The following is a 14,950-nucleotide window of genomic DNA, read 5'->3' as shown; positions in this document are numbered from 1 at the left end:
TAATAACTATCCCCAGTGATTCCTCTGTTTTCCCAGTATACAAAGCATTAATCAAATAGAAGAAGTTCCCCCAGAGATGAAGACATACTTGACCTTCTACTTAAAAATGGTGTCTGTATGTGCACCCTTGCTAAATTCATTCACTGCTTGATCCAATCTATCAGACAATTACTATGTCCTTCAGAACAAGTACAGCCTCACCAAGAACACTACCATATTCAAATATTAATCCAAAACAAACTGAATATCCCTGCCTGAGGTCCTGAAGAAATAAAAAAAAAACATCCTTTACTGGCCCATTCACTAAGGCTGCTGCATATGCCTCTGACTTCTACTTCTTCTAAATCAGCATGTATAGAGCACTGCCCCAATCAGGCATAAGTTTAATGGGAAATTCAAAAATAAATCCCTGTAGGGGAAGTCTGAATAATCAAACTCAATAATAAGATGGGAACAACAACTTGTTTCAGTAAAAAAAAAGATTCCCTGAATCTTAAAACTAAAACCAAAAAATGCACAAACTGAAAAACAGAACACTTAATAAGTGCTTTTGTCTGCTAACATCAAAACGGACATCATCAGAGTAACAGGAAATGACATAATATTCAATATAAATATACTTCTCAATTAACACATAATCATATAATTAACAATTAAAACAAATAATTACAAATTTTTAGGGCTTATATTTTTAAGAAAATATTTAATGTTTACAACCCCATTCAAACCCAGGAATTTGTCTGCTCCCTTTCTCATTTACCATAAGCTTTCCTTCTGTTCACTACTATTCTTAAAATCCCCTCCTCGTAAACTTCTACACACTAATTCTAAACCATGAAAAATAAACTTTTTATGTTCAGGGAATATTGCTAAATATCTGTACAAAGCATTATCAGGTTATCAATTCTTATATCGTAATTATGCTCCAAAATTCTTTTACAGGATTTTCTACATATCATGTCTATGTAATAGGCTTGACAGCCTTTCTAAGTGGCATCATAAAATAACCCTCCTGTATCACAAGTAAATCTATTATTAGCACAAATTGTAACATATTTATTTTCAGAAATAATAAATTTACTATTGATCATAAAGCAACCAGCTTTGCACATCCCACAGAAAAAGTCCAATTTTCTTTGTCAGTAGAACTAATGTCAATTAAAAAACTATCTCTATCTAAAATATACATTTTTAATTTTTTTTCTCTTTTTGGATACTAGTTTGGGTTTTTTCAACTGCCTTAAATAACCCTGGATTCCCTCTAACTATATTCCAAATATTATTTAAAATAGAAGACACAAGAATTTATCTAGTGACATATCCATAACACAAGGTATTAACTTAAATGTCATCTTATAGTCTTCATTATTGTATTTACTAATAAAACCAGCTCTTAAAATGGTGGCATATTCCTTATACCTTTTGCTTAAAACTTCATCAATTGTTTTATTCAAAACATTAACTTTAAAGCGTCTGACTAAAGACATATTTTTAATCTTTTTGAATTCTTCTAACAGAAAAATTTTAAGTCTAGAGGTTCTAACAAATTGGTTCTTAGGAATACTATTCTGTATAAATCCAGGATGATTACTATTGCAAGATAAATAATTACCCAGCATCCCTCCTCAGCACATGTCCAAACCAAGGCAATCTCGCCTCTCTTGCTTTGTCTCCAAACTGTCCAACCTGAGCTGACCCTCTAATATACTGATTCCTAATCCTGTCCATCCTAGTCACACCCAGTGCAAATCTTAACATCTTTAACTCTGCCACATCCAGCTCTGGCTCCTGCTTATTTGTCAATGCCACCATCTCCAACCCATACAACATAGCTGGTCTCACTACCCTCTTGTAGACCTTCCCTTTTACTCTTACTGGTACCTGTCTGTCATAAATCACTCCTGACACTCTTCTCCACCCATTCCACCCTGCCTGTACTCTCTTCTTCACCTGTCTTCCACACTCATCATTACTCTGAACTGTTGATCCCAAGTACTTAAATTCATCCACCTTTACCAACTCTACTCCCTGCATCCTCACCAATCCTCTACCCTCCCTTTCATTTAAACACATATATTCTGTTTTAGCCCTGCTGACCTTCATTCCTCTCCTCTCTAAAGCATATCTCCACATCTCCAGGGTCTCCTCATAATACTTTAACTTAAAAAAATCATATTCCCATGTTCAAATAGGACAGGGTTGCAGCCATCCAAGGTGACTCCTTGTACTTCTTGAGAATAATTTTTTTATTTTAAATAAAAAAATATTATTCAAAATAACATCCATTAGAAGACAAATGGTATTAACTTTAGACATATCCCAATTAGTGTATTTAGTTAAAAATGATCTAAAAAATCAAAGCCTTCAATGGTGGGAAAACAGTAAATAAAGAATGTACATCAACTGTAAACAAAAACATTGACAATCATTTAAATTAAATAACTTAAGTTGGTTTAAAAAATCCCAAGAATCCTTAAAATAAAATCTTAAATTTTGTACTAATGGATTAATTAAAGAATTAATTTAAATAGAAAAGTTTTCAGTAACAGCTCCAGCTACTAACATTATGGGTCTTAAAATGAATTTATGACATTTTTATGCAACTTTGCGATCATAAACAAAACCACAATTACTGGTTCTTTCACCACAAGAAATTCATAGGTAGCAAGATCAACATACCCTTGTTCAAATAACCCAAGTAATAAATTGTCAATATAATTATATTGTTTTTGTATAACATACCATGACACCTTTTTATATTTAACAACATTAGTCAACATATTTTCTATAGCATTAACATAATCAACAGTGTACATGATAACCATCCCCCACTCCCTTATCAGCCTTCATAAAAATGCAAATCCATCCTATTTCTAATCTGTTGTAAGGCCAAATTTTCTGTAGCACTAACCATATAACATTTTTTAACAGGTTTGCATTTTAGGCTGGTTATAATCTGTTTTTCACACGTGTCAGTAAACACCTGTAATGTCAGAATAAGAGGGGGTTAAAGCTGAAGGCTTATATACAACACTGCCATTAAGTTTGACATTTTGTAATGAAAATGAAATGTTTAACTTGCATACATATTACTTGAAGTCCTTCATTCTGCCAGCTAAATTAGTCTTTTTTGCAGGTATAAAAGAAAAACCTCAGGACAAAATACTATGTTGAACATCTCTAAGAACTTCATTAATCAGATTAAGAATAGAAGAAAACTCCAAACAACAAGTCCCTGTATTTAATACTTTCCATGTACTCTTTCCTGCCCTTTGCTGGATGTTGTACCCCCTTTTCCATATATCATGAAGGCAATCCAATGTCATTGATTGATGACGCTTTCTGTCTTGTGCTTCTGTTGATTTTGTATATTCCTCTTTTTCTGCCAACCAACTGTACCTTTATAATGGTGGAAACTGTTTGTGATAATCTAAAAAAACTTCATTATGAGAAGTCAATGGCATCAACCAATGGGGAATGTACCATTTTAGTAATAGAATTAGGTGTTGCATAAGCTGTTCCATTATTATCAACGTCACTTTTAATCTTTTTAATCTTGCAGAATATATTGGCTTTCATCTCATTTTCAGCTTTAGGAAATATAGCTTCATAATCAGCTTTATAATGATGATTAGAAAAAAGACTTCTTAACGTTTGTATCCAAATTTACAAATCTCTTCACCCAAAGTGGAAATGAGTGATTCATTATTCCTCATTAGAATTCTAAGCAATTGAAGCCGACTATTATTGAGCAACTCTTTAAGTTCTTTAAAAACAGAGTCTTGTGCTGTCACACCAAAATTAAATTTAAAACTTTAAGCCCCTTGGGTAATATTTTCATAGAAATGCATCTGCTTAAATATAAATTTTCATATACCAATGATCTATTTTTTTTTTACTTTTATTCAAAGTCTCACAGCATGATAGTAAAGGTTTCATCACTGTCATACGAATTACCTCCAGTATTGAGTAAAAAATAATTCCCAAATGGATCAATATGAATAGCAAAGAATGCATCCAGACCATCATCTCTAGATGCATCAACATGTCACAAAACAATATTCTGAACTTCATCGTCACCAGCTGATGCTAACTGGCCCAAAGGAAATGGAGCAATGATATCCAAAGTATTGTCACTAGAATGTTGAGTCAATAATTCATGTGATATTTCCAAATTAGACACCTTCTGTATTAATGTAACAACAGAAGATTGCAAAGCCACCAAAACCTCCAGGATATATTGATCAGTGTCCTCAGAAGAACATTTTATGGAATTACCCATAGTATAGCAATCAACTGCTGCCACAAGGAAGCAAAGTGAATAAATTAAAAACAAAACAACAGCCCACCCAAAAAAACAAAAAACAAACAAACTTCAAAATAAAACATTTACTAAGCACTTTCATCCACTAACCTCAAAATGAACTTCATCAGAGTAACAAGAAAAAACATAACATTCAATATAAATATACTTCTCAATTAACACATAATTTATCAAATAATTAATTAAAAACAAATAATCACGACTTTTTAGGTTTTCCATTGTAAAGAAAACATTTAATGTTTACAACCCCATTCAAAGCCAGGAATTTTTCTGTACAGTTTTCCATTCTAATTTGCCATCCTCCCCCAGTCAACTTTTACACGTTAATTCGAAACCATGAAAAATGAATTTTATGTTTGGGAAACATTGCTAAATGTCTATACAAAGCATTATCAGTGTTAGCAATTCCTATTTCTTAATAATGCTCCAAAATTCTTTTATGGAATGTCCTAGATGTCATGTCAGTATAAGAGGCTTGACAGCCTTTGCAAGTGGCAGCATAAATAGCCCTTCTGTATCTCAAGGTAATTTATTATTAGTATAAATGTTAACATTTTGATAGTCAAAAAATTAAAAACTATCTCTAGATTAAATATTTTTAAATTGTTTCTCTTTTTGAACACTATTTTGGGTTTATCATCAACAGCAAAGAATTCAAACATGCCATTATGAAGTCTAAGAGAAGATATGGACTAAAACCAGCCACCTACTGCAAAGATATGCAAAAGGCATTTTAGACCATACTCTGAGCATTAAAAGTAACATGTTACACTGTACTGAGCTCCATATAAATGCTGCTGCCTTGTTCTGATCTCAAAGGTGTAGCCAACATCCTAAGCAACAAATTCAGTTCTAGTTCTTCCCCTCACACTAACCCCATGTTCTGTCTCTTGAATTAATAATCTCTCCTTCCCTCAAAATAACCATGAACCAGATTCTAGAAGTTCTATCCAAAACCAAACAATAACTCTATGGGCACAGACTATACACCAGGCTGTCTCCAAAGTTGTGTAAAGTACAATATTCATGAACCCCCCCTCCTAACCCTATTATTTCCACAGTGTAGGTACGTGATCTCTGAAGAACAGCTATTATGGTGCCACTCCACAAGGGTGGCTTCACCACAGACCCTGGCAATTATCATCCTAATGAGCATTCATATACAGCAAATATAGCTATGGGTATGTGATACTTCATCTATGATTCATTCAGTCTAAACTGAAAATGTCCAAAAATTTTGATCTAAAATTCATTTAGTCTAAGACCTATTTAGTCTAATCACATTTAATAGAGAAGAGTAGTAGGCCATCGAGAGTTAATGTTGGTGTGGTATAGGATGTTAGGGATTTAAGAATTATAAGGGAAACTACTCTACTTACTTGTACCTTGCTAATATCTACTCACAGGTCTGAACATTGGCAATGACTCAATGTGTGTACTTTTGGCTTTTTTCTTTGCAGTTATGTGACCATGGAGTTAACATATTTAAGTAAGGGATATGTCAGGCAAAGCTCCCTATGTAAGGAATGCAATCTCCCTTGTAAAAAAAAAGAAGTGTTGTGTAGTGTTTACTGTATATGGAGTTATAGATGTAATATGATTCAGCTAAATGTGCTTTAGATGAAAATTTTAGATGTTTTGTGACTAGATAAAAAGTTTCTAAAATGGAAGGTAATACATATATGCATGTGTATGTTTTGTTTTGTTTTGTAGTGTTTTTAATGGAATTGTTGGTTCCCTGCAGCTGACTACCAGCTGTTTTCAGGGCCTCTCTTCATCCACTGGGTCTTTTGAACCAACCACCCACAGAATAACTCTGACCCATGTCTGGGGCCAGTGAAGAGACTGCAGCTACCAGAGACACCTTCATACTGGTGATAAGGTGTGCTTCCTCTACTATGTACCCAGCCTCTGCACACACTCATCAGATCACAGGGAAAAGTGGCAGTGGGTTATGGTGATCTGTCTTCCATGCCACAATGTGAAACTCAGCTACAGCTGTGTCAACCCACCCCCAAAGACAGCAATCCTTATGTGTCCCCAGTCTGAACTAGGGATCAACTGCGAAGGTTCATCTGAGTTCACACATCCACCCCTTCAGGATGCACATGCCCATGCTCCCTGCAGGCACTGTAGCGCCTGAACCACTAGCTGAATTTGTGTCACCTGTGCAAGGATTTTATCTATCTATGCACCAGCGCGCACATGGGCCCATGTGTGCGTTTGTGTGTGTGTGTGTGTGTGTGTGTGTGTGTGTGTGTGTGTGTGTGTGTGTGTGTGTGAGATTGTGTGTGTGTGTGTGTGTGTGTGTGTGTGTGTGTGTGTGTGTGTGTGTGTGTGTGTGTGTGTGTGTGTGTGTGTGTGTGTGTGTGTGTCTGTGTGTATATATGGGTGTATGCGGATGTGTGTGTATGGGGGTGATGGGGGTGTATGTGTAAAACGTTTATTAATATTTAGTATTAGGTATTGATTATCCCTTGACTTATAATATAGTTAAAATTTCTCAATTTTATTTCTTACTGTACAGAAATACACATCGAAATTTATGAGTTTTATGTTTCAGGACTGAATATTTCTATAATAGCAGAATATATGATATATATTTAATGTTAGATTATTATTATTTTTTACTATACAAGATAGTTATCAAGTCAGACTTCCGTTCTTAAAACAAATACAGGCAACACAAATGTCCCAGTAACATAAAAACAATGTTATTCAGGCAGTGCAAAACTTTAAAAAGTCATCTGAAGAACTCTAGTCATTCTGGCTAAAAACACTTCATTTAACCACATATAGCAGCATTACAATGTAACGACACTTCAAATCAGATAACTTTCAAAAGGCATAAAACTGCAAGTTTTTAAATGTTTTATAGTTTCATTTTCTTGAGTATTTTAACTTAAGTACCCAATGAGACAGCCAAAGCAATACAGGCATCTTTTTTAAAGTGGCAAAAGAAGGCAGATATTTAAGGTGATAGGAGTACATGACACATCACAAAGTAATACATATTTTTGTTGAACATGGTTATACAATGGATTCTAATTAAGTGCATCATTTAAACCATGATGTTTAAAACACTGCAATGTAAGGGTCCAAACTGTTTATCAAGATAGTTTAATATTTCTCTACAAGGTAGTTTTAACATGTTCATTCCCTACAAATTTCACTCCAGTTGTCTGTGATTACTAAGGTAAAATGTTTATACACAGGATAGTGTAATCCGTGCTTTTTACATTCTTCATATGCTCAGATGCATATCAAAGCATTCTTGTAGTCATACCTACTTAACATTTGTTACATAGGCAAATGAGTAGTTATGGAGCAAATACTGGTCCTCAAGTATTCAACTCACAGACCATCATTAGTTTGTTATTAATCGGACTAATAAAATAAATTCAGAGCCTACAGTCCACAGTTACAAATGCTGCAATTAAATTACCCTTTAAAACTTACAGAAACTGAAAGTACATTGGGCCGAATTCATGAAGGCTTGCACGGAGTCTAAGAGTAGAGTAAGACTACATGCAGCCAACATGTCTGCCGAGCGATCCAGGAACAGCCGGCAGGGGCGTGCAAGAGAGCTTCTAAAACGACTCTTGCATGGACAGGATTAGTTTATGCAAATTACCTCATTTGCTGCTGAAAGCTATGCAAATGAGGTAAATTTGCGATCCAGGAAACACTAACCTGTCCGAGTAAGAGTAGTGTTATTTGCAGAAATGTACTCGGTTGGCAACTGAGTACCGTTCTGCAAATAGCAAAATGGAGCCATGACAGCTCTAAATAAAGGATGCATCCAGTTGATGAAGCATGCCAATGGCCAAATATATGGCCATTGGCATTTTTATTTGTTGTAAAATAATAAAAAATCATTTTTTTTCCTCGATCTCCAATGTTTAAGAGTAGCGCAGCACCGCACAAACGTGCAGCGCTCTAAAAACCAGAAAAACAAAAATAAAAGCCACAAATAGGGATTTTATTCAAAATATTCATCTGCCATGCAAGTGAATGGCAGGCTGAAGACAACATGGCTACTGAGTAGAGGTTGCTAAGGGGGGAAGCTCAGTCTGAGAGATGTAACCGCAACACTAATTCCACCTAAAACGCGGCTTCTCAGCTCTTCTGTGGATCCCTAGTGATATCTGCATTGCTTACTGTACTTATTTCCTTGTTTCACTTGAAAGAAAGTTACTGTTTTTCGTTTTTGCATTTAAGGTATCTGTAACACATTGCACTTAAGTTACCTGGCACTTGCTCACTAAAGCAATTATATAAGTCAGCACTAAAAATTAAAAGCACTACACCCTCACTTCCCACTGACCCTTGTTTTCAATTATAAAGGAATTCCCAATATTATTCTAGCATGTCCAAAGGTCAGTTGTCAATCTCCTCTCCGGTCCAGCTGGTGAACCTGGGAATCTTGAGGCAATGTTACAACTGTGTCATGTACACAGACAACCCTCTCCTCCTCCCAACAAATTCCAACACATGTGAGAGATGCAACCATATAGCCAAACTGGAGGCTAAGCTCTCTCAACTCTGTACTGGCATAACCAGTCAGGAGGAGAAGGAAACCACACTCACTACAATTCCAGTCTCACATAGACCTACCACGACAGCAAACCAAACACATAATCACACAAAAACATACTCAGAGGCTCTAAATAAAGATCTGCCTAAGCAGTAGAGACCTCCAAAGCAGACACCCAAGCAACCGCTACCCCAAAACAAAACACATGCAACACATATCTCACAAAGCCAGTGTGCCAAACAGTCACAGCCCTTAAGGCTAAACAACACACCTGATACACTTGTAATAGGTGACTCTATCGTCAGGCACACTGACGTCCCGCTCACCAGGCTGAACAAGGAGAAGGTCACGGTGAGCAGCCTGTCGGATGCTAGAATCCACCACATAACACAATCACTCAGGTCACTCCAAGGCAAGTACAAATATGACTCAGTCATTGTCCATGCTGGTGTGAATGACCTGAGACGTACCTCCCTGGACTACATGAAAAGAGACATAGAGGAGCTCTCTGAGCATGTAGCCCAGGCTGGTATGACCCTGACCTTGAGTAGCATCTTACCCTCACCAAGAATGATGCCACAATATGAAGACAAGATGATCAATTTCAACAATTGGCTTAAGTACTGGTGTCATTCAAAGGGGATCCAATGCCTGTCAGCCTGGGATGATATGCTCGACAAGCCACGATGCTTCGCTAGGGACGGCTTGCACCTGTCACCCCTGGGCTTTCGGATATTGGCAAAGGCTCTTGCTACCCCCATAGTGCATTTTTTAGGCAAAGCTCAAAAGACAAACCCACCTCCATAGGTATCACAAGGGATAAGAAACTAAGAGTAATGCTACTCAACGCCAGAAGTCTAAACCTCAAGATGCACGCACTTGAAACTCTCCTTAGCATGGAGAACATCGATATCTGTGCAGTAGCAGAAACCTGGTTCAGGGCTCCCGAGAGCACCCCAGCACTACCAGGTTATACCTCATACCATGCTTTTCGGCCCCAAAACTTGGACCGAACCACAAAAGGAGGGGGAGTATCGATATTCATCAAAGATACCCACACCTCCAGGTTGGTGGCAAAGCATGAAACATCAGAGACTATCCATGTGCAACTAACAGTGGGTAAAACTGCCTTCCAGTTTATAGCCTGCTACAGACCACCCTCCCAAACCCAGGAACCCCACTCAGCCTTCCTGAGAACACTGGAAAATATGAAGGTCTCTCCAAACACCATTATATTGGGCGACTTCAACTACCCAAACATAGACTGGGAGCATTACTCTAGCTCCAACACCCTAGCCCAAAGGTTCCTAGAATTCATAAACTCAAATTTTATGGAACAACTTTTTACCACTCCCACAAGAGGGGAAAACATACTGGACCTGATCATCACCAACATGGGGACTCTATGCTCCAGACCAGAAGTGCATCCCTCACTGGTAAGATCAGACCATAAACTGATCTCACTGGATATTCAAATCCCGACCCCACCCCCTGCCCAGAAAACCACATTGAAAAACTTCTCTAAAGCAAATTTCACACTCCTCAAAACTGAGGTGGAATCCTTCAAAGCCCCCGGGCCTGTGGAAAATACGGCCCAGACTGCAGAATCCTTTATAAATGCATTCTATGAACACCTTCAGGAATGCATGGATCATGCAATCCCAAATAAAACCAAGACCCAATCCTCCAAAGGCAGACGTCCTGTCTGGTGGACCCCAGCCATAAACAAGCTATACAATAGAAAGAGGAAGCTACTACATGATAGAGCAAAATCCCAAAAAGGGAAGACATCTCTGATCAGTATTAGCAAAAAACTAAGGGCACTCATAAAATCGTCTAAGGCCAGCTTTGAGAAAAAATTGCACAGGACACTAAGGATAATCACAAGGCTTTCTTTAGTTAAGTTAGGAACCTGGGTGGGAATTCCCAGATATGCTCAGAATTAGTCCAAAATGACAAAAAATACACCGAACCCACAGACATTGCCAACATCCTAGCTGACAGGTTCAGCGCAAACTCCCACTCCCACCAAAGGGCAAATATCTATCCCAGCAGAGTGCTGCCCCCTGACATCTCAGATGCTCAGATAAGAGCCGCCCTCTCCAAAGCAAAAAACACAGCATCAATGGGACCAGACAGTGTCCCGGGCTGTGTCCTACATGAACTCCAAGAAGAGGTAAACCCAAACATAAAACTACTGTTCAATCTCAGCCTTACTACAGGATATGTACCCAAAGAGTGGCATACAGCAACAGTGGTCCCTCTTCACAAAGGTGGTGCCTCAACGGGCCCTGGAAACTATCGCCCCATAAGCCTGACTAGCTTGGTCTGCAAAGCTATGGAAAGGATCATCATGGACCTCATAAATAAAGATATTGGGGACCTACAGTCACTGGATCCTACCCAGTTCGGCTTTGTTAAGGGCTGATCCTGCCTCTTAAACTTGGTCGACATCTTTGAAACAGTCACCAAGGCTATTGACGAAGGGAAGGTGGTTCTCACAGCCTACCTGGACCTCGCAAAAGCCTTCGATACAATACCTCACTCGGGCATTATAGATAAGCTCACCAGCTTAAATATAAACCCCTATGTCACTAGATGGGTTGCAAACTGGCTCAAGGACAGAACTCACATGGTTCGAATTGCTGGAGCCATGTCAGACTCCAAACCAGTTACAAGTGGCATCCCACAAGGCTCAGTCCTGGGACCTCTCTTGTTCGGTATATATTTCTCGGAGGTATAGGCCAACATAGAAGGACTGTGGCTGACCAAGTTCGCAGATGACTGCAAACTGGGTGCCATAATCGACTCTCCAGCCGACACAAGCATCCTCCAAAATGGCCTCATAGAAACAGACAACTGGTGCCAGAGCCATGGGCTCAAGCTAAATGCCAAAAAGTGTATAGTCATCCCCTTTGGCAAAAACAAAGTGCCCACAAATTACCACATAGGTGGTAATCCATTAAGTACAGAAGAAGTAATTAGGGACCTGGGGACCCAAGTTGATAGCAATCTCTCATTTGACAACTACGTGGCCAAAGTGGTTAGAAAAACATTTTATATAGTCCACCTAATCATGAAGGGATTCACATCTAGATTAGGGGAGGTCATCGTGCCTCTTTACTCATCCCTCATCAGGCCCATAATCGAGTACAATGCCCCTTTTGGGATGTACCTTACCAAACACCTGCAGCAGCTTGAAAGACCCCAAAAGTACCTCACCAAGAGGATCAAAGGGCTCAAACAGATGCCATATGCTGCCCGGTTAAAGAAACTCCAGCTCTAGTCAGTGGGATACCGCCTGCTCAGAGGCGACCTGTGCCTGATGTATAAAGCCATGTCCAACCCAGAATTAAGGGACACGCAGCACCTCAAAAAATCCAAATTCCATCGAGCTACATGCTCGAGAGACTTGAACCTCAGCACTGAAATAAATAGGACATGCTGGAGGGACAGATTCATAACCCAGAGGCTCCCTTCACTCTGGAATAAAATCCCAGTCCAGGTTAGGCAGAGTCCCTCATTGACTCTCTTCAAGAGGAATCTTGATGATTGGATGGGAGATCGTAGGTTTACCCCGGGTATCACTTCTGTGTCACTGTTAGACAGAGGCACAGTATACTAACCTCGAAAAAGGGCATAGCAAAATTAATTTAAAATGGGTGGCAAAAGCCAAACATACTCTGGCTAGGCTTATAAATGACCTAGGGCAGATAGCCTAGTATGAACCTATGAACCTATTAGTAGGCAATCCTATGCAAATGAGGATAAGGATAGTGAATCCCAATTTTTCCTGCTATGTGAACCATGTCCCTAGAGTGTAAGAGTAGGATAAGGGGAGTAACAGAGTAGAAGATGGGTGACATCATGAGGGGGTATGTATCAAGTGTGGCATGTGTTTGCTGTGAGTTACTCTTGACTAAAAGAGGTGTGTCTACAGTTGTCTAAACTGAAATCCAGGAACTGAAGGTGTACACCGTGGCTATCAATAAAGTTTCTTGCAAAGCTGCCTACACTGTGCGTGCATGTGTAAACCCATCTAAGCCTGTGTGCACATGTGTGCACCTGTGTAAGCCTATGTAAGGCCATCTAAGCTTGTATACACAAATGTGCACCCGCCTAAGCCTGTGTAAGCTTGTGTAAGCCTGTGTGCACACGTGTGCACTCATGTGCGTGTGTTTGCGCTTCTTTGCGTGGCGCTGCCCCCTGTGGAAACAGAAAGGGAAAAGGAAGGAAAAGAAGTAGTAGAAAGTAAACCAAGGAGAACTAGCAGAGCTGCCAGGTGAAATTAATCAGAATCAGCCAATTACACAGGCAGTGCACTAGCCCAGCCCAGCACTTAAAACTCTGCAAACAACACTCCTCCATGTTTTTCTCAGAAACACTGCAACACTGCAGTCAACAAAGAGAAGTGAAAACTTAAAAAGCTTAAATTGAGACATAAAAATGTTAGGGGCTGCCATTGCTGTTATAAGGCAACATGTGCAAGATGCTGAGGGTGGTGCCATTGCGAATGCTGCTGAGCAACCCACAGTGAGGAGACGGAGAAGAGTGTAGAGACCCAAGGTAACCTACCAGGGGCTACATGAGCTGGAGATAGTGGAGCACTATAGAGTGGACAGAGACCTCCTGCAGCAAATTGTTGAGCTATGAAGGCCACACCTCACACACGGAACCAACAGAGGGAAACCAATCTCAGTGGAAACCAAGGTATGTGTTGGCCTAAGAATACTAGCAACAGGTACCTTCCAGAGACCAACTGGTGATATGATGGGGATTTCACAGGCATCAGCATCAAGGGTACTGCACCAGTTCCTGAATGCTATGTCATCACATGTCAGTGATCATGTATATTTCACCAATTCCATTGAGGTATTGGCCAGCAATATGCGTCTCTTCCAGCAAATAGCGGAATACCCTGAGGTAGTGGGTGCAATTGACTGCATGCACATACACATCAAAGCACCAGCTGGTGAGCGGGGTAGGGCCTACATCAACTGCAAGGGCTTCCACTCCATCAACTGCCAGGTCATGTGTGATGCCCAGGGCATAATACTGAATGTGTGTAGTGGCTGCCCTGGAAGCTACCACGATTCCCATATCTGGCATCTGTCACAGTAGTACCAGACATTTGCCAATGGGGACATCCCTGACGGTCACCTAGTGGGGGATGCTGGATATGCACTGGAGCCGTGGCTGATGACACCCATCAGAAATGCACACACACCTGAACAAGAACTCCATAATGAGGCACACGCACAAACACGAAATGTAATCGAGCATGTGTTTGGGATGCTCAAGTCATGGTTCCAGTGCCTGGACACATCTGGTGGAGCCTTGCAGTACTCACCAACTACATGTACCCAAATTGTCATGGTATGTGCCATGCTACACAATATGATCCTGCGAAAACAGCTGCAGCAGGAACAGCATGGGGCAGGGCCAAACAGCCCCCCACCATTGCCAAGGCCTGCACAGGCACAGTGTGACTCAGAGGAGGAATAACCTGAGCCTGTCCCAGTAGGCAGAAGGAGGTGTGCCCAGTATGCCTTGTCCTTGGCAAAGAGGCAATGCATAGCACATACATTGGCTCAGTAGGAATCATGGAAATGATACCTCTCTCTGACTCGCACATAAAATAAAAGGGATGCCTAACTTGACACTACCTGTTTCCAAACATGTATAGGCAGTGTAGTATGTGCATCCAACATAGGCAGCCCTGCAGCACCACCTGAGGCATGATTGCCATGTTTTAAGCAATATAAAGCAGTGCTAAGCAGCTTTCACCAATATCTAGTATATGTAAACAAAATTGCTTGTGCAATGTTGGGCAAGGTCAGGGCAAGTTGAGCAAAGTCAGTTAAACATGCTCATATCTGCTTTACTGTTTCTTAAGCAGTCTGGTCTGGCCAGCATGAAAATAAAAAGCAGTGACAGGCCTTGAACCCAGGATACTGTGCACTATAGTCACAGTACTGAACCACTAAGCCATGATAGCATTTCAGTTTCACAGACACATCAGGCCAATTGTACACTAACGCAAACACAAAGCAATGCTGTATCATGCCCCTAAAGAGTCAAATGGGTAA

The sequence above is a fragment of the Protopterus annectens genome, chromosome 2.part2 (genome assembly GCF_019279795.1).
Source record: "Protopterus annectens isolate FY-2018-M chromosome 2.part2, PAN1.0, whole genome shotgun sequence".
Taxonomy (NCBI): domain Eukaryota; kingdom Metazoa; phylum Chordata; order Ceratodontiformes; family Protopteridae; genus Protopterus; species Protopterus annectens.
This window is presented reverse-complemented; position numbering follows the sequence as displayed.